This window comes from Phyllobates terribilis, unplaced genomic scaffold, assembly GCF_046119375.1.
Source record: "Phyllobates terribilis strain yellow unplaced genomic scaffold, ASM4611937v1 Scaffold_3__8_contigs__length_932513732, whole genome shotgun sequence".
Taxonomy (NCBI): Eukaryota; Metazoa; Chordata; class Amphibia; order Anura; family Dendrobatidae; genus Phyllobates; species Phyllobates terribilis.
Genome location: NW_027362763.1, coordinates 347973398 through 347994957, shown reverse-complemented (window position 1 = coordinate 347994957; position 21560 = coordinate 347973398). Strand labels below are relative to the sequence as shown.

The 21560-nt window shown below is 48.3% G+C and overlaps 1 protein-coding gene across 5 annotated transcripts in view; it reads left to right on the top strand.

The window, feature by feature from the left end:
* LOC141258108 (uncharacterized) overlaps positions 1 to 21560 on the top strand; it is a 413089-nt gene that overhangs the window by 827 nt on the left and 390702 nt on the right. The window lies entirely within an intron of this gene.

The window sequence follows — 21560 nt, the reverse complement described above, 5'->3', positions numbered from 1 at the left end:
ATGACAGTCAGCTCAAACTCTGCTGCGAGCGTGAGCCGAGTGTCAGTTCACTCACATGCAAGAATCACAGCACAGGTGAGGAGGAGATGGAGAGATTAATCTCTGCATCTCCTCCATTGACTCGGCTTATATCAGACTGTACTGGGATGACATCCATGTACAGTCCAATGTTTTGCACGCATTCACTGACTTGAATGGGTTCGCGCCATTCGACATATTGGCATTAGAAAAAAATTGCAGACCTGCTCTGCCTCATTGAATAACATTGGTCAGAGCACAATGTAAGAAAATCTCTTAATATACACCAGTATGAGCAAGCCCTTAAGCGAAGAATCTCTGCACTATAAGTATAATGAAGACAACTGCTTAACAGGCAATGCCATACACCAAAGACAACTGCTTAAGGCGAACCTGTCACCAGGTTAGCACCATATGATAAAACACAAAATTTGAGCTTGGTCATAATTGGCATACATGCAGCACACAAATGCATGCTTCACAATGGCCATGAATCAGAAAAACCTACAAGAAGCAATATGAACAGAAACCCTGCTGCAAATAAATAAAGAGCTTGTGCTTTTAAATAAAAAGTGTTCTTAGTAACTAATGTCTAATGTTAAAAACCTTACCATGTGTCAAAGTTGACCTCTGCGTAAATAAGGGCAGACAAAGGACTGTGGACTGTGGACACCAGCCAAGGGGAGCTTTTTAAATGTATTAATTGGAATAAGCAACAGGAAAACCAGCACCTACGCCTCCAATCACTCCTTCATATAGCAGGACTAAGCACCTATCCCTTCAAGTCCTGGGTGCAAAAAAAAGCTTCCATTTATAGACAAAAATACTGCGAATAGTTCAAGAAAAGTGGAAGGCACTCACCGTATATACCTGTTTGACCCGTTGAAGCGTGTGTCAGCGGCCGTCGTCAAGAACAGCATGACATATACCCCCCAGCTTGTGATGTTTTTAAAGAAGACACGATAAAGAAGCATTTTAACATAGTCCAGTGAGTGCCTTCCACTTTTCTTGAACATTTTAAATGCATTATCCAGCTCTAGGAAGGGCTGGATAATACTTTTTTTATATTTGCTAATGTGATAGTGCAAGCTGTGTTAGTCCAGTTGGTCATTTTTTTGGTGGGTGAACTTCATCTGTATGCACAGTAAAACAAATATATTTTTTCTGTTGGCAGGCAGAGTCCACAAAAGATTTTTTTGTGTCACAAACATAATACACTCTGCTAAAAGCTACCTACTATCTTAGTCACAGTGAACCTCAGCTGTTTTCAGAATAATTTTTTTTTGTCTTGCTAGTCAAAGTCCCCAAAAATTTAATTTTGGTATGCTAATAGTGTGCTTCTACCACAGTATGTGAGCAACATGAGTGTGAAAAAGAGAGATCGTGGTGGAAGGGGGAATAGGCTTGGTGTTCAAGGTATACGTGGGGTAGGTGGTAATGTTAGTGAAAGCACCAGTGAACCAACACCATCATGTCCAATCCGAAGACAACTGACAACTTCTGTTAGTGGATGGGCTACTCCACTCCCTTTCTTTGGCAGCCACACAATGATAAGCCTTGTTGATGAGGGTCAGAAAGAGCATGTGCTCCAGTGGTTGGCAAGCGTTGCTTCAAGTGGCCTCTCCTCTTTTTCCTCCACTTCAACATCACACACAGTACAGTCCACAGAGGTGGCACCCCAATTACACTTGCTTCCCCCCACATCACAACTGTCCAAGTGCCCAACTGACTGTAGCGAACCACAGATGGGTGAGTCTGTAGAACTGTTCACCCATTCTATACCATGGGCATCAGAATTGTACTCCAAACTGCCACATAGTAAAGAAGAGGAAAAAAGCACCTGCACCGATGCCCAAATTTTTTTTAGGTTGGATTCGGGGCAGGACGGAGTAGGGTCCGACCAGGTTCCTGACCTTAGTCACCAGACGTTAACCACCAAGAAGAGATGTGATCCTGATGAGAATCAGATACCTGAGGCTCATGTGGACTGTACTGTGCTGTCAGGGCAACAAGAGGAGAAGGGTCACTCTGAGGGTGAGGAATGGGACATTGGATGATGACGAGGCTGAAGATTCTACTTGATGTGAACCCAGAGTCACGCAGCCGACTAGCTCATCTGAGGAGGTGGAGGAGAAAGATGAGGAGGTTACCTTTTGCCGTACGGTGCAGACACGAAGTGCAAGATACCTGAGGAAGGCTATTCTGTACCAATATATAGCCGAAACGCGTTGTTCTATGTATCTTTTTTTATGATGATTTTTATCTAAGTAAATTTCTGAAGACTTTTAATACCTCTGCCTGGTGCCTGTCTCCTGGGAGCGCTGAACTGACTGGATGAATCCTTTCATTTTCTCCTGACCTTCATTCCACGGTCTCCTGGCTGAGAGATCCGTTGTATCCAGACTATAGCTGCACACCAAGGAGTCAAGGCATCTCAGTCAGACCTAAGAGGTCGATACGCTATGCCACAAGCTACATCAAAGGTGAGCAAATTAGCTTCTGAAAAATAGCTGAACCAAATAATCTGCACTTAGATCTGCGCCTGTGTTTTCTGTCTTTTCCTCTTTCCTAGACCCTATAGCCTTGGGGTCATATACCTCTGACCGCAGAACTGAGTTAGAGCCGTCAGCTGTAACAGAAGCGGACATGCCTGCTGTGTTTGTTTCACCGAGAACACCACATGTTTCTCAATCCACCATAACATCTGCACCTTCACCTCCCTCACGGTCGAGCAATTTGTCAGTTTCACCGTTTTCCACCCTCTCTCAGCACTGCAGCCAGCCCTTGGTCCAGCAGTTGTGGTCGCGTAAAAGATTGTTTCATCCTACACATGTGAAAGCTAAGAGTATGAACTCCACCATCTCCAATCTGTTGGTCATGGAAATACTGCCTTTCCGACTCGTAGATACAGATGGTTTCCGAAAGCTGCTGGCTGTCGCTGTCCGCCAGTACCAGTTGCCCAGTTGCCATTACTTCTCTAAGAAAGCTGTGCCTGCGCTACACCTGCATGTCGCAGACAACATCACCAGTTCCTTGACTAAATCTATGTCTGCCAGGGTGCATTTCACTACAGACATCTGGACAAGTAAGCATGGCCAAGGGCGTTACATATTGCTGACTGGGCACTGGGTGACTCTGGTGGCTGTGGGGGCAGGCGAGGAAGGGGCTGCTCCACAAATCTTGGAATCCCCAAGGCTTGCAGAATAAACCTCTGTATTTCCCACTTACTCCACTGCTTCTGCCTCCTCCACCTCCTCTAGGGCCTCCACTTGCGCACTCAACCTCTGCCTTAACGTTCCAACAGTGCAGAGCGAATCTACACCACTTCTGTATTGTGCAGCCAGGGCTCACCGCAATCAAACTAATATGCCTTCAAATTAATATGCCTTGGAGATCGCAGTCATACAGCTGAAGAGTTGTGGACAGCTCTTCAAGCTCAGTTTGAGCAATGGCTGTCTCCGCTGAACCTGGAGCCAGGGAAGGCTGTGTGTGCTAATGGTGTGAACCTGTTGGTGGCCCTACGCTGAGACAAGCTCACACATGGCTCACGTCCTCAACCTGGTGGTAGAGAGAATTCTATGCTACTATCCCGGCCTGGATGAGCTACTTCAGAAAGTACAGAAACTGTGTGCTCACTTCCGCTGTTCGCACCCCTCATGTCATCCACTTGCATCAATACAGAGGTCTTTCTCCATGCCAGTTAACAGGTTGATATGCAATGTGCCGACGCGGTGGAATTCCACTCTGCACATGTTGCATCGACTGTAGCAGCAGCAATGAGCCCGGACACAGTATGTCATGTCGTATAGCCTGGGCCAACGCAGTACGGACGTGGGGCATATCATGTTTATGGAGTGGGAACAGAGGTTTAGTGACACCAGACATAATGTTAGTGAAGGTGCAAAAGTCGATGAACAAAGGGAGGAGGAAGAGGTGATGGGCGAGCAACAGTCAGAAGATGAAGAGGATAATCATCGCCTCTCTGTTGAACGTGGTTGGCAGGAGGGGATGGAGGAAACCAGCATCAGTGTTACACAGCCATTAATACAGCCTGGCTTTGGACCTCCTGGAAGAGCCCAACATATGAGTGGCTTCTTGAGGCACTATCTGCAACATGATCCCCGTATAGCTAAGATTCGAAATAATGCTGACTAGTGGGTTGCTACTCTGCTAGATCCCCGTTATAAGAGTACATTTTGCCAGATGCTTCCCGCCCTGGAAAGGGACACATGTTGGAGTATCAAAACCAGCTTTTAAGCAACCTTAATAGAGCTTTTCCCCAAGATAGGAGTGAGTCACACAGTGTGCATCGCAGCTGAAGTCTTCCAACCTCCGGCACGTCAGTTTGTCAAAGCCAAAACATTAGCAGCAGCAGCAGAGTAAGTGGCAGAAGCAATTTCTGTGAGTCCTTTCACACATGTTTTAGACCTGCTCGTGCAACAGCACAACAGAGTACAAATCTGACATGTGGTGAATGACTGGAGAGGATAGTGGAGGAGTACAGTATCTAGAGCTCAATATGATTACTATCAGGGAGGATTTTAACCCTTTTACATTTTGGTCTTCAAAAATGGATGAATGGCCTGAGCTCGCCTGTCACGCCTTGGAGGTTTTATCATTCTCTTCAATGCTGCGGGTGGTGTCCTGACGGATAACCGCAGCCGGCTGTCCCATGAAAGTGTTGACTGCCTAACTTTCATCAAGATGAACAAGTCATGAATCTCAAAGGACTTTTGCACCCCAATTGCATACTGTACAGACTAGGCGATGTAGTTTTTAGTGTGCTGCATTGATCTTGTGGAATTGCAGTCAGTGATATGGCTTGTGTGCCTGCTCTAGCTGCTGCTGCAGGTTTTAGGCCCTAATTTTTAAAATGTGGAGAATACAGATTTGGTCTCTCAATCCATTTCGATGGCTGTAGTGGAAGAGGTGTCATTCCTTATTTTACAATTTCTGAAATTGATGCCACTTTGCTCGTGTCTGCCACTAATTTTAGGAAATGTGGGGAATTCTGATTAGGTCTCCATCTATTTGGTTGGCTGTACAGGAAGAGGTGTCGTTCCTAAATCTACAATTTCTACTGTACTCAAATTGATGCCACTTCAGTGGCGTTGGCCCTAATTTAGGGAAATGTGAACACACCTGATTGGGTCTCCATCTACTGGGTTGGCTGTATGGGAAGAAATGTCGGTCCTAATTATACTATTTCTACTGTAGTGAAATTGATGTCACTTCGGTGGTTTTAGGCTCTAATTTAGGGAAATGTGAACACTCTTGATTGGGTCTCCATCTACTGGGTTGGCTGTAAGGGAAGAAGTGTCGTTGCTATTACTACAATTTCTACTGTACTGAAATTGATGCCACTTTGTTGGTGTCTGCCACTAATTTTTGGAAATGTGGGGAATCCTGATTGGATTGGTTTTCCATCTATTGCCTTGGCTGTAGTGGAAGAGGTGTAGGTCCCCATTATACTACTTATACTCTAGTGAAATTGATGCCACTCTGGTGGCTTTAGGCCCAAATGTTTTCAAATGTGAAGACTCCTGATTGGGTCTCCATCTACTGGGTTGGCTGTAGGGGAAGAAGTGTTGGTCCTAATTATACTATTTCTACTGTAGTGAAATTGATGCCACTTCAGTGGTGTTAGGCCCTAATGTAGAGAAATGTGAACACTCCTGATTGGGTCTCCATGTGCTGGGTTGGCTGTAGTGGAAGAGATTTTGGTCTCCTTAGAATAGTTATACAGAGACCTGATAAATTCAAAATGTGTATATAAAGCATGTTACATCTCAGCTTAAAATAGTTTGGGGCAGATATTCTACTCCACACAGGGGTACACAGACCTGATAAACTCAAAATGGATATATAAACCAGGCTACATCTCAGCTTAAAATTGTTTGGGGCAGATATTGTTCTCCATACCGTGGGAAAAAAAAAGGTTTGGTACGAGCAGCTTCCTGACCCCCAAGTGTACTCTGCTTTCAAGGCAAGAAGAGGAGGAGGGTGACTCTGAGCACGAGAAATTGGATAACACATTGGATGATGATGAGGTTGTACATCCAACTTGGTGTGAACCCAGAGGCATGCAGCTGAGTAGCTCATCTGAGGAGGTGGAAGAGGAGGAAGATTAGGAGGTTACCTTGCGTCCTATGGCGCAGACACGGAGTGATGAAAGCATGAGGAGCACTGCATCCTTAGTGACAACAGTGGCAGTGACCAGCAGCGGTCACGGGTCTGCAGCTCACAGGGGCGGCAAGGGTTGCCTAGCCTGGGCCTTTTTTGAGACCACAAAGGATGAGCCAGCTCACATTATCTGCAAACTTTGCGATAAAAAACTCAGTAAAAGGAAAAAGTGCAATAATTTGACTACTACATGCATGAACCTTCACATGCGTTACTCTGGCAATCTCACTGTGATAAAATGCAGACCTCAACAACCATCATCCACCCCATCAACCGCATCCGCTGCTTCTTCCTCTTCCTCTGTTACTGTGTCAAGTATTGTCACAAAGGTCTCCAACCGTAGAACTTCTGTCTCTCTACCCGCTCCAGTCAGGCTGAGTGAGATCCCGTCAGCTGTAACGGAAGCAGACATGACTGCTGTGTTTGTTTCACCGAGCACACCACATGTTTCTCAATCCACCGTAACATCTGCACCTCACTCACGGTTCAGCAGTTTGTCCTTTTCACCGTACTCCATCCTCTCTCAGCACTGCAGCCAGCTCTTGGTCCCACAGTTGTGGTTACGTGGTTACGTAAAAGATTATTGCCTCCCACACATGACAAGCTAAGAGGTGGAACTCCACCATTTCCAATCTGTTGGCCACTGAAATGGTGGTGCCAGGCCCTAATTTTTTGAACTGTGAACACTCCTGTATGGCTGTTTTTTTTCACTGAGGAGGTAACCGGAGAACCTGGGGGAAACCCCTGTAAACATGGGGAGAACATACAAACTACTAGCAGATGTTATCCTCTATTATCATAAAGGAGTTAGCTCATTGTCTAGGAGACCGACCACCGCTGCTGTCTATCTTGTGAATATTGTGTTGAAGCTTGCAAGGTGTTACGGCATGACAGAGAGGAGCCAGTAGACCACAGCGTCTGATTCCTCCTACTCCTGCAGTCATTAGAAGCCTTTTGCCTTCATATTAATTGGTACAGGGGTTAATCTGCTCAGTTGTGAGCTCATGGAAGCTTACAGTGATTTAGGCTCTCAGCAGATTTGTCCCATGCATCTCCCCTACTGTGATACCGCTGTACCCCAATACATCAAGCTGTCGCCTACCGTGGAAACCTTGAAAAAGAAGCTGAAGACCCACTTCTTATGACAAGCGTACAATCTGAGGTAAGCCTCGGTCCAGCATAATGCTGCACAACTAGCTGTACCCTGACCTACTGTATCCTCACCCATCCCTTGTAGATTGTTTGTGCACCCTTGTAGGCAGGGTCCTTTCTCCTCTTGTACCAGTTGATGACCCCTTTTCACATGTAACTCATCACGGAATAAAATTCGCTATAATAGTAATAATAATATAGTACTTTTACTCTGGGTCAATTGATGGCACTTTCTTGGTGTCTACCCCTAATTTGATGTGTTTTGGCAGCTTTTGGGCCCATTTGAAGGTGTTGTATATGCTTTTTTTTGTCCCCCCAGTAAATCCTATGGCGTTCGGTAATGTTCGACGAACATTGGACGAATAAATTCGACAAATGTCTAAGTATTGGCGAACATTTCCGAACCGAACATTGAAATGCTCTCTCATCTGCAGTAATGACTTGTATATAAGGTAAAATAAATAATCAAAAATGATCCTCCACACCTTGGGCTATGTTCACATGTAGCATTTTTGGTGCTTTTTTGCACTTTTGCCTTGCTTTCAATGGTGAAAAATACATTTACCAGTAAATGTCATTTTAACATTTTACTACCTTGTCTGCCCATGTGGTGTGTGAGACATGGTCAGACACATCCATACAGTGCTGAAAAGATATGGGAACAGCATGGGGAAGACCCCTGGAAGCATCTCTAGCTCCCAAGTCACTGCCTAAAACCGTGGTAATCAGACGTGATCCTATATTACTACGGTAATAATACAGCCATTTTTGGCAATGTGACAAATATTAAACTCCATTTAAAATGGGCAAGGCTCGTGGCAAGGGATGAGGAAGTGGACATTATGGTGATGGTGCTCGCAGAGGTCGAGGCCGTGGGCAAGACGAAACTGTGCCTGCTGAGGGAGCACAAGTAACACCCACATCTTGTCGAATTACCTTCCTGTTCCAATTTATAGGGGGCCATGGAACACCACCATTGAAGCCAGAGCAGTGTGAAAAGGTTGTTGGTTGGATAGCAGATAATGCTTCCAGTCATTTTTCCATCACCACCACCCTATCTTCCACACGATCCAGTCTCTGTAGCCGTGAGTCTGGACCACAGTTATTATTTTTCTTTTAGCACCTTTTATTATTATTACTAACACCCTGCACCTGTCATTGCACACTTGCAACCATCATCATCAGCAACCACATCCACATCCTTGTTTCAGCACGGCATTCAGTTGTCCCTACCCCAGTCCTTTGATCGCAGCCAAAGATCCACATGCAACAATATTAAATTGGCACGTTTCTCTACTGCTTGCACTAGAAATTTTGCCTTTTAGGCTCGTGGATTCAGAAGCTTTCTGCAACCTCATGGCAGCAGGTGACCCTTGGTACTCAGTCCCCAGCCATCACTATGTCTCCCAATGTCATCCCTGCCTTATACAATCACGTGTCCCAGAACTTTACCAGTACCCTCACAAGCGCAGTTAGTGGGAAGGACCACCTAACCACAGACACGTGGACAAGTGCTTGTGACCAGTGACGGTACATCTCACTGATGCATCACTGAATTAATATTGTGGAAGAAGGGACCCAGTCGGACCCTGGGACAGAATATGTCTTGCCAATGCATAGGATTGCGGGCCCTGGGTCATTGAACACAATGTTCACAAGGTAGACAGCAGCAGTGGTCGGTCTCCTAGACAACGAGCAAATTATTCATGATGATAGAGGCTATTGACTCGCCCCCTGGGCCGTGGGGCACTCGGATCCGGGCAGTAGGGGAACGATGGGAGTAGTAGTGGCAACCCGGTTCCGTGGCTCAGGGTGGTCAGGCCAGTGGTAGTCCGTTATGCGCTGATGATTATGTCCGACTACGCCACCCGTGGATTGCGGTTATTAGGAACCGCCGCTGCATGCAGACCGCTGGGGCTGATGAGGTGTGCAGCTAGGGTAGTGTGACTCCCCACGGGAAGAGTGCGGCCCCATTGCAGTATAATGGATGGTGGGAGTGATGGTAGTGAGAGTCCCAGTGCTGATAGTGCTGGAGGAGCAAGGAGCACACAGACCACAAGTTGCAGTCCAGGGTCTTTACTAGAACAGGTAAATTGACCCACAAACAGTCCCGGCTAGGAGGGGACCTGGATGTCTGAGAGCAGTGGGGAAATTGGCCCTGGTCAGGGTGAGGGTGTAGGCCTACTGTGCTTTCTGTGCTCCTTCTGGCTATCTCCTCCTTATAGGGTAACAGCCCACATTTCCGAGCTTTCCGTGTACTCTCACCTGTATGGCCTGCGACGTGGGTTCCTTTCTGCTCCCAGCCTGGTACGGCTGTGCTGGTCCCTTCTGTTGTGGCAGAGCCTCCGGGCTTCTTAGGCCAAGAAACATACAGTCCCCTGCGGACTGGTTATCTGCTGTAGGATGTGGAATCCTCCCAGCCCCAGACACCAAAGTCTGGTAAATTAAGTCCTCTATCTGCCAAGACAGGCTCACTTCGCCTCTTGTCTCTGGCTTGTGGCTCTCCTCCTGCCACACTTCCTCTTAGGTGCAATACAACTTTCTGTCCCTGCTCTGCTCCGGGACACGTCTCAGTGCTGAGACAGGCCATCCAGTTCTCTCTAACCCTGCCCCCAGCACCAGCTTTTATAGGGGCAGCCTGCTCCACCTACTGGCCTGAGACAGGAGGTACTGCATGCTAATGTTCCCCTGACTAGAGAACCTCCCCCCTGCTCTCAGACACAGCTTTATTACATTTTGTGGCATCCAGGCCAGGGTGACACATTCCCCCCTAGTAAAATTTAGTACTCCGGGACTAAACAATAAACAAAGACAATATGCATGACCATAAAACATTATCAGGAAAGTGACGCACAGATTGAGTTCTTAAGGTCACAGTGTGGTCTGTGACCGGGTGTCCATATCACCAATACAAGGGGGAGCCTTAACCAGGTGGGGGTCTGTCTTACCCCAAGTCCTTTACAGTATTAGTTTCTTCCTTGGTTAGGCTCCGAACGCAGTCCATACAAGGTCCCGGTTATAAAAAGTCCATAACCTTTGAGTCCTTACGGTAACTGCAAGAAACTGAAACACAGAATTACCAAACATGCATGTAACTTGGCAAACATTTCAACATTTGGTAACAGGGTTATTTACAATTTTAGTGCACCCTATATTTTCCAGCGAGCGGGTATCTGCCGCTTTGTGCTCCTGGTTGATCTCCTTAACCCACTGTCTGGTGGTGGACCGACTTGGCCTTCCCCACTAGCGTTAGGGGTACAGCTACCAGCTGGGTGTACAGGTAGGGCAGGCAGCTGTCTGCGGGTTCTTTGGCTTACCGCTGGCATGGCAGGCTCACTGTCAGCAGAGGGTTGACTCTCCTGGGCTGCTGATACAGGCTCTTCTGCCTCTGGAACCGCTTGCTCCTCTTCACCTTCCAGGTCTGGTGTTAGTTGTTGCTGTGTCGGTTGCAGGAAATGCAGGACGGGTACCACTATGGCATCATTTATTCGAGTCCAGGACTGAGGGAACTCTCCGAAAACGGTGCTGATCATTTCTTCCTTGTCCTCTGCGGGTTCAAGGTCACTCTGATCCTCTTCTGCACTACGGAGTTGCTCGGGGCACCTTTTGAGGTGGTCTCTGGAGACGGTACTAGTGGTTTCTCCTCCGTCCTTGGTGATCACGCACACCTTCGGGTTGTCGTGATCAGACTGCAGTACGGTGTAGGGTTCCCTTTCCCATTGGTCGTCCAACTTGTGAAGCCTTCTCTTTCGCTTCAGGACCTGCTCACCAGGTTCTAGGGGACCAGCAGGGGCGTGTTGGTTGAAGAGTCTTTCTTGCCTCTCTCTCACCTGGGCCAGGCTCTTCTCCACACTCTCCTGTACCTTCTTGTACTGCAGTTGCCTTTCCGTATACCAGTCCGCATCCAGGGAGGTGTCCTCAGGTGTTAGGACTCACATCTCCAGGTCTACGGGCAGCTTACCTGGTCTGGCTCGCATCAGGTAAGCCGGGGTGCAGTTTGTAGCATTCACCGGGATATGGTTGTATAGGTCTATCAGGTCCGTCAGTTTTTCTGGCCACAGGCTGCATTCCTCCAGGGGCAACGTCTTCAGGAGGTCAATGACTATATTGTTCACTTTCTCACACATCCCGTTGGTTTGTGGGTGGTAAGGCGTTGTCCGAATCTTCTTACAGCCATAGAGGTTGCAGAACTCTTGGAAGATTTCAGCTTCAAACGCTGGACCCTGGTCTGTCAGGACCTGTTCCGGATACCCGTGTGGACGGCAGAAGTATTGTTGGAAGGCTCTGGCTGCTGTTTGGGCTGTCTTTTACCGGGACCACCACGAGAAAACGGGAATAGTGGTCAACGATTGTCAGGGCATAGATGTATCCTGACCGACTTGGAGCCAATTTGACGTGGTCCAGAGCTACCAGCTCAAGAGGCTGCGTGGTGACGATGGGCCTCAAGGGTGTCTTCTGGCTGGTGCGGTCCTTCCTCCTTAGGTGACAAGGGCCACAGTCTCTGCACCATTTTTCTACAGCTCCTCTCATGCCCACCCAAAAGAACCTTCCTCTTAGCAGGAACTCCAGTTTCTTCCAACCGAAGTGCCTCGCTCTGTCATGGTAAGCCCCCAGGACCATAGCTGCATCCCACCTTGGGACCACGACTTGCCAGGTCAGCTCGTGCGTCCGGTGGTTGACAATCCTTCTGCACAGCTTGCCTTCGTAGAGGAACAGCTTGCTCTTCTCCTTCCGCAGCTGCTTGGCTTCCTCTGGAGCATCCGGATCCATGCGGGCGTCCTCCTGGGCCAGCAGATCTTTCACCAGGCGGATGGCAGGGTCACTATCTTGGGTCTCGGCCCAGCTGTGGTGAGGTAGGGTATTGATCACACGGTTGTTAGATCCTCCTCCTTCACGCGGTGAGAGTATTGAGCGGCTCCATACCGGTGAAATGCGGGGAGTTCTAACACCTCCAGCTCTTCTGGGTCTTCGTCACCTTCAGGTAAGTGAGGCATCCTCGATAGGGCATCAGCGTTGGCATTGGTTTTGCCGGCCCGGTACTTGATCACGAAGTCATAGTTGGAGAGACGGGCCATCCACCGCTGTTCTAGGGCACCCAGTCTTGCATTGTCCAGGTGTGTCAATGGGTTGTTGTCCGTGTACACGGTGAACTTTGCGGAGGCCAGGTAATGCTTGAAGCGTTCTGTCACGGCCCACACCACCGCCAAGAATTCTAGCTTGAAGGAGCTGTAATTCTCCGGGTTCCTCTCGGTGGGCCTCAGCTTCCGGCTGGCGTACGCGATCACCCTTTCTCTGCCCTGTTGGTTTTGGGACAGTACTGCTCCCAGTCCCACTTTACTGGCGTCCGTGTGGAGAATAAAAGGCTGACCATAATCAGGGTAGGCCAGGATCTCATCCCCCGTGAGGGCCATCTTCAACTGGCGGAAGGACTGCTCTTCCGGTTTATCCCACTTGAAGGGCGGCTTTTGGCTCCTGGACTTAGACTGTCCGATCAGGAGGTCCTGCATAGGAGCTGCCATCCTAGTGAACCCGGGGATGAACCTTCGGTAGTAGCCTACCAATCCGAGAAACTGTCTCACCTCTTTGATGTTCGAGGGGCTTGGCCAGCTCTTGATTGCCGTGACCTTGTCAGGGTCGTGGGCCACTCCTTCTGCGCTTACCACGTGCCCTAGGTACTGGACCTTTGGTTTCAGCAGGTGACACTTCGATGGTTTCACCTTCAGGCCATAGCCTGCCAGGGCTTCGAACACCTCGGCCAGGTGCTTTAGATGGTCCTCGTAGGTTTTCGAATAGACGATCATGTCATCCAGGTAAAGGAGGACCGTCTCGAAGTTTCGGTGCCCTAGACAGCATTCCATCAGCCGCTGGAAGGTCCCTGGTGCGTTGCAGAGCCCGAAAGGCATACAGCTGAACTCGCTCAGTCCCATCGGGGTGGTGAAGGCGGTCTTCTCCTTGTCAGCATCTGCCACAGGAACCTGCCAGTACCCACTAGTAAGGTCCAAAGTAGAAAAGAAGTTAGCTGATTTTAGTGCGGCTAAAGACTCCTCTATTCTAGGCAGCGGGTATGCGTCTTTAAGGGTGATACGGTTGATTTGTCTATAGTCTACGCACATTCTCATGGTGCCGTCCTTCTTTTTCACCAGAACCAAGGGGGCTGCCCAGGGGCTACAGCTATCTCTAATGACCCCAGCTTCTTTCATTTCTTTTAGCATGCCCTTAGCGTTCTGATAATGTGCAGGGGGTACAGGTCTGTGTCTTTCTTTTATCGGTGGGTGGCTCCCTGTGGGGATGTGGTGTTCTATCCCCTTTACTCTGCCGAAGTCTAGCGGGTGCTTACTAAAGACTCTCTCGTACTCCTGTACCACCCGGTAGACTCCTTGTTTTTGGTGCAGGGGAGTGGAGTCAGCACCCACATGGAGTTTCTGGCACCAGTCCTCCTTTTGTTTCTGGGAGCCATTACCCTCCACCTGTGGAGATGAAGGCAAGGGTTCCACGGCCCTGATAGCTTTGTGTTCGACAACAAACAGTTTGGCGAGTGTAGCGTACCTGGGTAAGTGTACTTCGCTCTCCCCAATGTTGAGGATGCGGACGGGCACCCTCCCATGACAGACATCAACCACCCCCCGGGCTGTCAAAATGGTGGGCCTGCTGTCTGAGTACACGGGTTCTACCATGGCTTGGTAGTCTCTACCTCTCAACCCGATTGGAGTCCGACACCAGATCATCATTTCACTTTTGGGAGGCATGGAAATGGGGAATGGGTTACTTAGTCTTACGCTACCAATCTCACCACCAGACCGTTCTACCTGCTGCCGTCTCATCAGGGCTTTTATCTCCTTGTTGAGGACTCTCTGTTGGCTGGAACTAGCATTCACCGCCACCTGTTGTAGAATTACAATTACCTCTGAAAGACAATTTTCAATCACGTTAGTACCCACAGTTATTTTAGGGTGACTTTCACGACGGTCAATGTCCACAATAATTACTCCCTGTGCCGGCAGTTCAACTTTACCAATCTTAATGGTCATCTCCTTGAACCCCATCTGCGGCACGGGTAAGCCATTACTGGTGATGATGCTCAAGTTACTGTCTGGATACCGTGTGATATCAGCATCAGTCCAATACTGCTTAAAAAGTACATAAGGGAAAGTCGTTACTTGCGACCCAGTATCCAGCAAGGCGCTCATGGGGATACCGTCCAGCACCACGGGTAAAACCGGGTGCCCCCCAACGTACTTATTACGCCAATTATAAGGGCCTGGTGATCTTATGCCTGGGGGTTGGCCCTCTGCCCCAGGTTGGACCCGTTTAAATTACAGTACCTGGAAATGTGTCCGGGCTGGTTGCATCGACGGCAAATGGGCTGTCCATCCTCTGCGTAGCGATCTGTGGGTCTCCCTCGGAACGACAGGATCCTCCTCTGTCGACGCCACGGGACATCCTCCGGACTTGAAGCCAGCTCGATGGGTCTTGACGGGTCCACTTGTAACGCCTGGACGGTCCTGGTCAATGCCGCGACGCTCCTGGTCAGCTCCTGGACTTGGTGGTGCAGATCCTTCGACGGGGCTTGGTTCAGGGCCTGTGCATCAGCCCCCACGGAGTTCATAGAGGAGGGCGCCGCCTCCTGGTGGTAGGTGAGAGCAGGGCGCTGGGGATTTATAGCGAATTCACGGAGCACCCTTATGGCCCTTTCCTTGAATTGGGCAAAGGTCAGATCAGGGTTCTGAAAGAACATGAGGCGCAGCTTGGTCCTGTGGGCGCTAGACAGCAGACCTTCTATAAACTGTTCTGTTAGTAGCTTATCCGTTTCCTGCACGCCGCCAGGGTCAGCTTGTTGGATGGCCCTCAAGGCTTCCTGCAAATTTAGGGCATAGTCTCTGAGGCTGTCCTGTGTCCGCTGCTTACATCCATAGAACCTCATTTTAATTTCAGCGGAGGTACGTGTGTCAAAGGTACCCCACAGCCGGGCCAGAATACCCTTCACGGTTCTTTTCTCCTCAGTGGGCCATGATTTTACCTCCCTTTGGGCTGCACCAGTTAACTGTCCTGTTAATATGCTGACCTTCTGTTCCTCTGTCAGGGGGTAGACTTGGAACAAACTGTACAGCCTTTCCTTAAAGTCAGTTAGGGCATGGGGCTCCCCTGAGTACTTGGGCAGCCAGGCCGCTCCAGGGATGTAGGGCAGGGAAAATGGCATCACCGCTGCTGCAGCTGCGTTGGTGGTAGTGGGCGCCTCTGTATCCGACATCTTCCTCCCCCCTAGTTAAGCGTGGCCTACCTTCCGACGATCCTCTTCTGTAGGCTGTGGCTCCGCTGCTGCTGCTCTGGACGAGGACCTTGCGTCGCGTCCTGGTGACGACAGCGCCGCTCTCTCTCCCTTCCAGGACCTTGCGCAGCGTCGGTGCGTGGGGCGGAGCTTTGGGTCTCGCGCGGTTTGGACGTCCACGCCCCTCTTCTTCCCGCGCGGCATCCTGAAGATGGCGTCCGATGGCAGGAAAATGGCTGAAGATGGCGGGAACCGATGGAAGATGGCGGGAGACGGCTGGAAATGGCGGGAAACGGCTCCGGACGGCGGGAAACCTCTTTTCAGGTAAGTGCAAAGTGTTTTTCAGGCACGCAATACCCGTTTGTGGCGGGTTGGTTGCAAACCTGCCGACTACGCCAAAGCTGACTCGCCCCCTGGGCCGTGGGGCGCTCGGATCCGGGCAGTAGGGGAACGATGGGAGTAGTAGTGGCAACCCGGTTCCGTGGCTCAGGGTGGTCAGGCCAGTGGTAGTCCGTTATGCGCAGATGATTATGTCCGACTACGCCACCCGTGGATTGCGGTTATTAGGAACCGCCGCTGCATGCAGACCGCTGGGGCTGATGAGGTGTGCAGCTAGGGTAGTGTGACTCCCCACGGGAAGAATGCGGCCCCAGGGCAGTATAATGGATGGTGGGAGTGATGGTAGTGAGAGTCCCAGTGCTGATAGTGCTGGAGGAGCAAGGAGCACACAGACAACAGGTTGCAGTCCAGGTTCTTTACTAGAACAGGTAAATTGACCCACAAACAGTCCCAGCTAGGAGGGGACCTGGATGTCTGAGAGCAATGGGGAAATTGGCCCTGGTCAGGGTGAGGGTGTAGGGCTACCGTGATTTCTGTGCTCCTTCTGGCTATCTCCTCCTTATAGGGTAACAGCCCACGTTTCCGAGCTTTCCGTGTACTCTCGCCTGTATGGCCTGCGACGTGGGTTCCTTTCTGCTCCCAGCCTGGTACGGCTGTGCTGGTCCCTTCTGTTGTGGCATAGCATCCAGGCTTCTTAGGCCAAGAAACATACAGTCCCCTGTGGACTAGTTATCTGCTGTAGGATGTGGAATCCTCCCAGCCTCAGACACCAAAGTCTGGTAAATTAAGTCCTCTATCTGCCAAGACAGGCTCACTTCACCTCTTGTCTCTGGCTTGTGGCTCTCCTCCTGCCACACTTCCTCTTAGGTGCAATACAACTTTCTGTCACTGCTCTGCTCCGGGACACGTCTCAGTGCTGAGACAGGCCATCCAGTTCTCTCTAACCCTGCCCCCAGCACCAGCTTTTATAGGGGCAGCCTGCTCCCCCTACTGGCCTGAGACAGGAGGTACTGCATGCTAATGTTCCCCTGACTAGAGAACCTCCCCCCTGCTCTCAGACACAGCTTTATTACATTTTGTGGCATCCAGGCCAGGGTGACACACTATCATCTCCTTAGCTTTCTGGTACTTTTCTGTGGGATTGAGCTTGTCTCCATCCAGCCAGGAATAAATTATGGCATGCCATGGTATTAGCAGTGCATCCAGTACCAGAAGCAAAGCCATCCATAATTTCCTTCTCAGGAATTTTATTTAGTAGACTGAGTGGCTGTCCAAACATTAGTTTCTCACAAAGGAGCTGAAGAGTGGCAGTAGGTGCAAGTTTCTCCAGCATGTTAGACCGGAGATTATGTAAGGGAATATATCGGGAGATTAGTTCAGAGATGTACAGAGGAGAAAGCTTATGGATGGCTTTGTAGGTCAGTGTTAGTAGTTTGAACTGGATACGCTGGGCAATTGGGAGCCAGTGAAGGGATCTTATGGATTGCAATATTATAGTTTGCTTGAGCCTGTCCACAGTAAAAAAGCAGCCATAGAGTGAACGGGAAACTTAACACAGACTTTTCTTAGCCAGGGCTGTTTCTCGGCAGGATTGGACGGGCCCACCAGAGAACCGGAGACTCCTCCAGTGGGCCCTGGCTTTTCCTTCAGGAGAGTTCATAGTTCAAACCTTGCAGCAGCTATGGGGCTCTTGAGCGGGGGAGAAAGGTGGGCCCTCAGAATCAAATCCTCTGGTGGGCCCAATGTTCTTCAGTCTGACACTGCTTCACAGTGAAAGTTGTATTTCACCACAGCCATATTCTTTAGCTCGGTGAAAGGACTGGCATAGAGGGAAACCGTATCTACTCTGGCTGTCATTTCTCCCAGGAAGTCATCTAATGCCGCTTGTTGCATAAGCAATGGCATTCCATCCAACAGCAGCTCACACTTCTCGGTGGTGCTTCAACACATAAAGATCTTTCTTTCCGGCTTGAATTCCATGACTTTCATGACCTCATCTTTGATACTGAATAAACTCTTACTGTCGCTCTTATTCACTTTCATCTGGACTACTGCAACTCTCTTCTAATCGGTCTCCCTCTAAACAAACTCTCCCCTCTCCAATCCATTCTGAATGCAGCATCCAAGGTCATATTTCTATCAGGCCGCTTCACCGATGCCTCTACTCTGTGCCAGTCTGTGCACTGGTTACCCATTCACCACAGAATACAATACAAACTCATCTCTCACCCACAAAGCTCTCCACAGTTCTGCACCACCCTATATCTCATTCCTCATTTCTGTCTATCACACTCCCATGACCCCCGTTCTGCAACTGATCTAAGACTAACATCCTCCTTAATCCGAACCTCACACCTCCGTCTCCAAGACTTCTCTCATTCTGCACCAGTATTTTGGAATCCACTGCCCCAAACGATCCGACTAATATCTAGCACCCATGTCTTCAAACGTGCTTTTAAAACACATCTGTTTAGACAAGTCTATCACCTCAACTCACCAACCTTATTATGACTACAGAGTTGGGCAATTGCCTGATCTGCAATGCGTTTTGATAAATAACAAGCATAAGCACATCCAATCCACAGTAAAAGAGCAGCCATAGAGTGTCCGTGAATCTTCACAGACTTCTCTTAGGCAGGGCTACTTCTCGGAGAGAGTTGTATTTCACCACAGCCATATTCTTTAGGTCGGATGAAAGGCCTGGCATACAGGGAAACCGTATCTACTCCGGCTGTCATTTCTCCACCACCAGGTTCCGGACATTTCCACACATGACCATGTCTGGCTGTATGTTCAGCAGTGAGAGCCACAGGTCTGCCTGCTGTGTTACAGTTTTCAACAACTCTGCAGTGGTGGGCGGTTTTTCACCTAAGCATTAAGCATATTATCTTCAGCACAGCTTGTTGCCGCTTGGCCGAGGCAGTGCCGGAGTTCTTAGATGGAGGCCGAAGAGGAGGAGGAGGAGGTGCAGGGGCTGTACAATGTGATTGCATTGAGGTTATATTGGCGAGTCTGGTTTTAATACTAAAGATCCTGCTGTGTTTTTATATATTTTTTGGGTTTTTACATTGCTTCAATTGCGTATTGGAGTATGCCCTAATTTTTGTCAGCCCTTCTAATTTCTGTATATATGGAATAACAGTATAAGAGAGCCATTCTTTAATAATGGAGAAGACAATTCAAATAGATTCTATATTCTACAATATTAACTGTCTTATCTGAAATACATTTACGAGTAAGGTAATGCAGTATGGATAGCGTATTACACTAATCCAGCCAGGTATTATTGCCTTAAACTGTGAGCTGCTTATGCTGTCAAAAAAAAATAAATCTATTCTATTCTCTATTGATAATACTGTTAGATGCATTTACAATAGGGACAGGTACTAGGTGGTATCATCAGTTCAAGATGAGTGTTCATTCTGGTTGCATAAATCTCTTCCACAGTGCATAACTTTTTTTTTATTATTATTTATTTGCCCTTATATACAGTACAAGCCATTACCCTAGAAAGAATGTTTCTTAACATTTTTTCCAGGAAAATCCATTTAGCTTGGTTTTTGTATGTTTTATTGTCAGTCCGTAAAACTGGCGTAATACTCTGACAACATTGTTCACAGATATGCTATTTGTCAGTGACCAACTGTGAATAGGTTTGAACACACAACTGCCATACTTTAAATCCAGTGTAATATCTCACATGTTCCCAAAAATGTCTGTATTATTACGGTAGTATTATAGGATCATGTCTGGTGGCCGCAATTTCAGGCAGTCACCTAATAGTATGGTATTTGTCAGCTACCAACTGTGAATAGGTTTGAAAATACAACTGCCATACTTTAAAAGCAGTGTAATATCTCACACGTTACCAAAAATGTCTCTATTATTACGGTAGAATTATAGGATCACGTCTGATGGCCACGGTTTCAGGCAGTAGCCTAATAGTATGGTATTTGTCAGGGACCACATGTAAATAGGTTTGAACACACACCTGGCAGATTTTAAATGTAGTGTAATATCTGACACCTTCCCAAAAATTTCTGCATTATTACGACAGCAATATAGGATCACGTCTGATGGCCACGGTTTCAGCCAGTCGCCTAAAAATATGGCATTTGTCAGAGACCAACTGTAAATAGGTTTGAACACATACCTGGCAGACTTAAAATGTAGTGTATTATCTGACAGCTTCCCAAAAATTTCTGTATTATTACGGCAGTAATATGGGATCATGTCTGATGGCCACGGTTTCACGCAGTCTCCAAATAGTATGGTATTTGTCAGCTACCAACTGTGAATAGGTTTGAACACACAACTGCCATACTTTAAATGGAGTGTAATATTTGACACGCTCCACAAAATATCTGTATTATTACATCAGTAATATGGAATCACGTCTGATCATGGAAAAGTTTCTATGCTTCCATAATACAGTAATGCGAATATAATCAAAAAAATATATCTGTATTCTGCTAACAAGCAAATGGAGCAGTAAAATGGTGTACTCTGCATTGCTTTTTAAGCAAATAATCAGGATTAAGTGTAAAAAAAAAATTAGCATCTGTCTGGCGTTGAGAAGGTCATCTTCTCCTTGGTGTCATGGGACATAGGAATCTGCTTCAGTCTTCGTCACAAAACTTGGAGCTTCCATGGGCTCCCTATCTCGCCAAGGCTTAATCAGGTTGACGTGGTACACCTGGTAGGCTTTCCTTCTCCCTGGTTGGTGGACTCTATTGTTGATGCTGCCAACCTTTTCGACTACTTCACTTGGCCAGGAATTTGCTCTCCACCATAGGTACCAGTACCAGTACCCAATCCCCATGGTTGAAGTGTCTCACCCTCGGCGATCTATTGTACACCCTTGACTGTGCCTCTTGTGCTTTGAGGAGGTGTTCTTTCACAAAGGGTATCACCTCTGCAATCCTCTCTTGCATCTGGGCCATGTGTTTGATTACACTCTTGTAGGGTGTAGACTCTGCCTCAGAGATCTCCCTTGCTACGTCCAGGAGTCCACGAGGGTGTCAGCCATATAATAGCTCAAACGGGGAGAATCCAGTGGGTCTTCTCTAATGGAGAACAAAAGGTACGGCAGTAGACAGTCCCAGTCCCGGCTGTCTTTCTCTACGACCTTCTTCAACATGGCCTTCAAGGTTTTATTAAACCTCTCCACCAAGCCGTCTATCTGTGGGGGGTAGAATGAGGTCCTGAATTGTGCGATTTGCAGGGTTTTGCACAGCTCCCTCATCACCCTTGACATAAATGTGGTCCCTTGGTCCTTTAATTTTTCCTCAATGATGTAAATTGGCCTATACTGCATGGGTTTTATTTTTGCCTTCCCCTGGATCAACACTGCGGAATACCTGCAGTGCACAAGAAATAGGCTGAACTCGATGGACGCTTGTCTTTTTTCGGCCTTATAAACTATGTAACTATGTAACTATGTAACTTTAGGATCTCCTTAGCCAATCCCGTTCTCGAAAAGATGTGGACCAGCTCCCGGGCTGTGCACTTGGCAGAGGAGTTTTGTAGTGGTACAGCCTCCGGGTACCGGGTAGCATAGTCCAGTACCACCAGGATATACTCTGTCAGACTTGACCAGGGT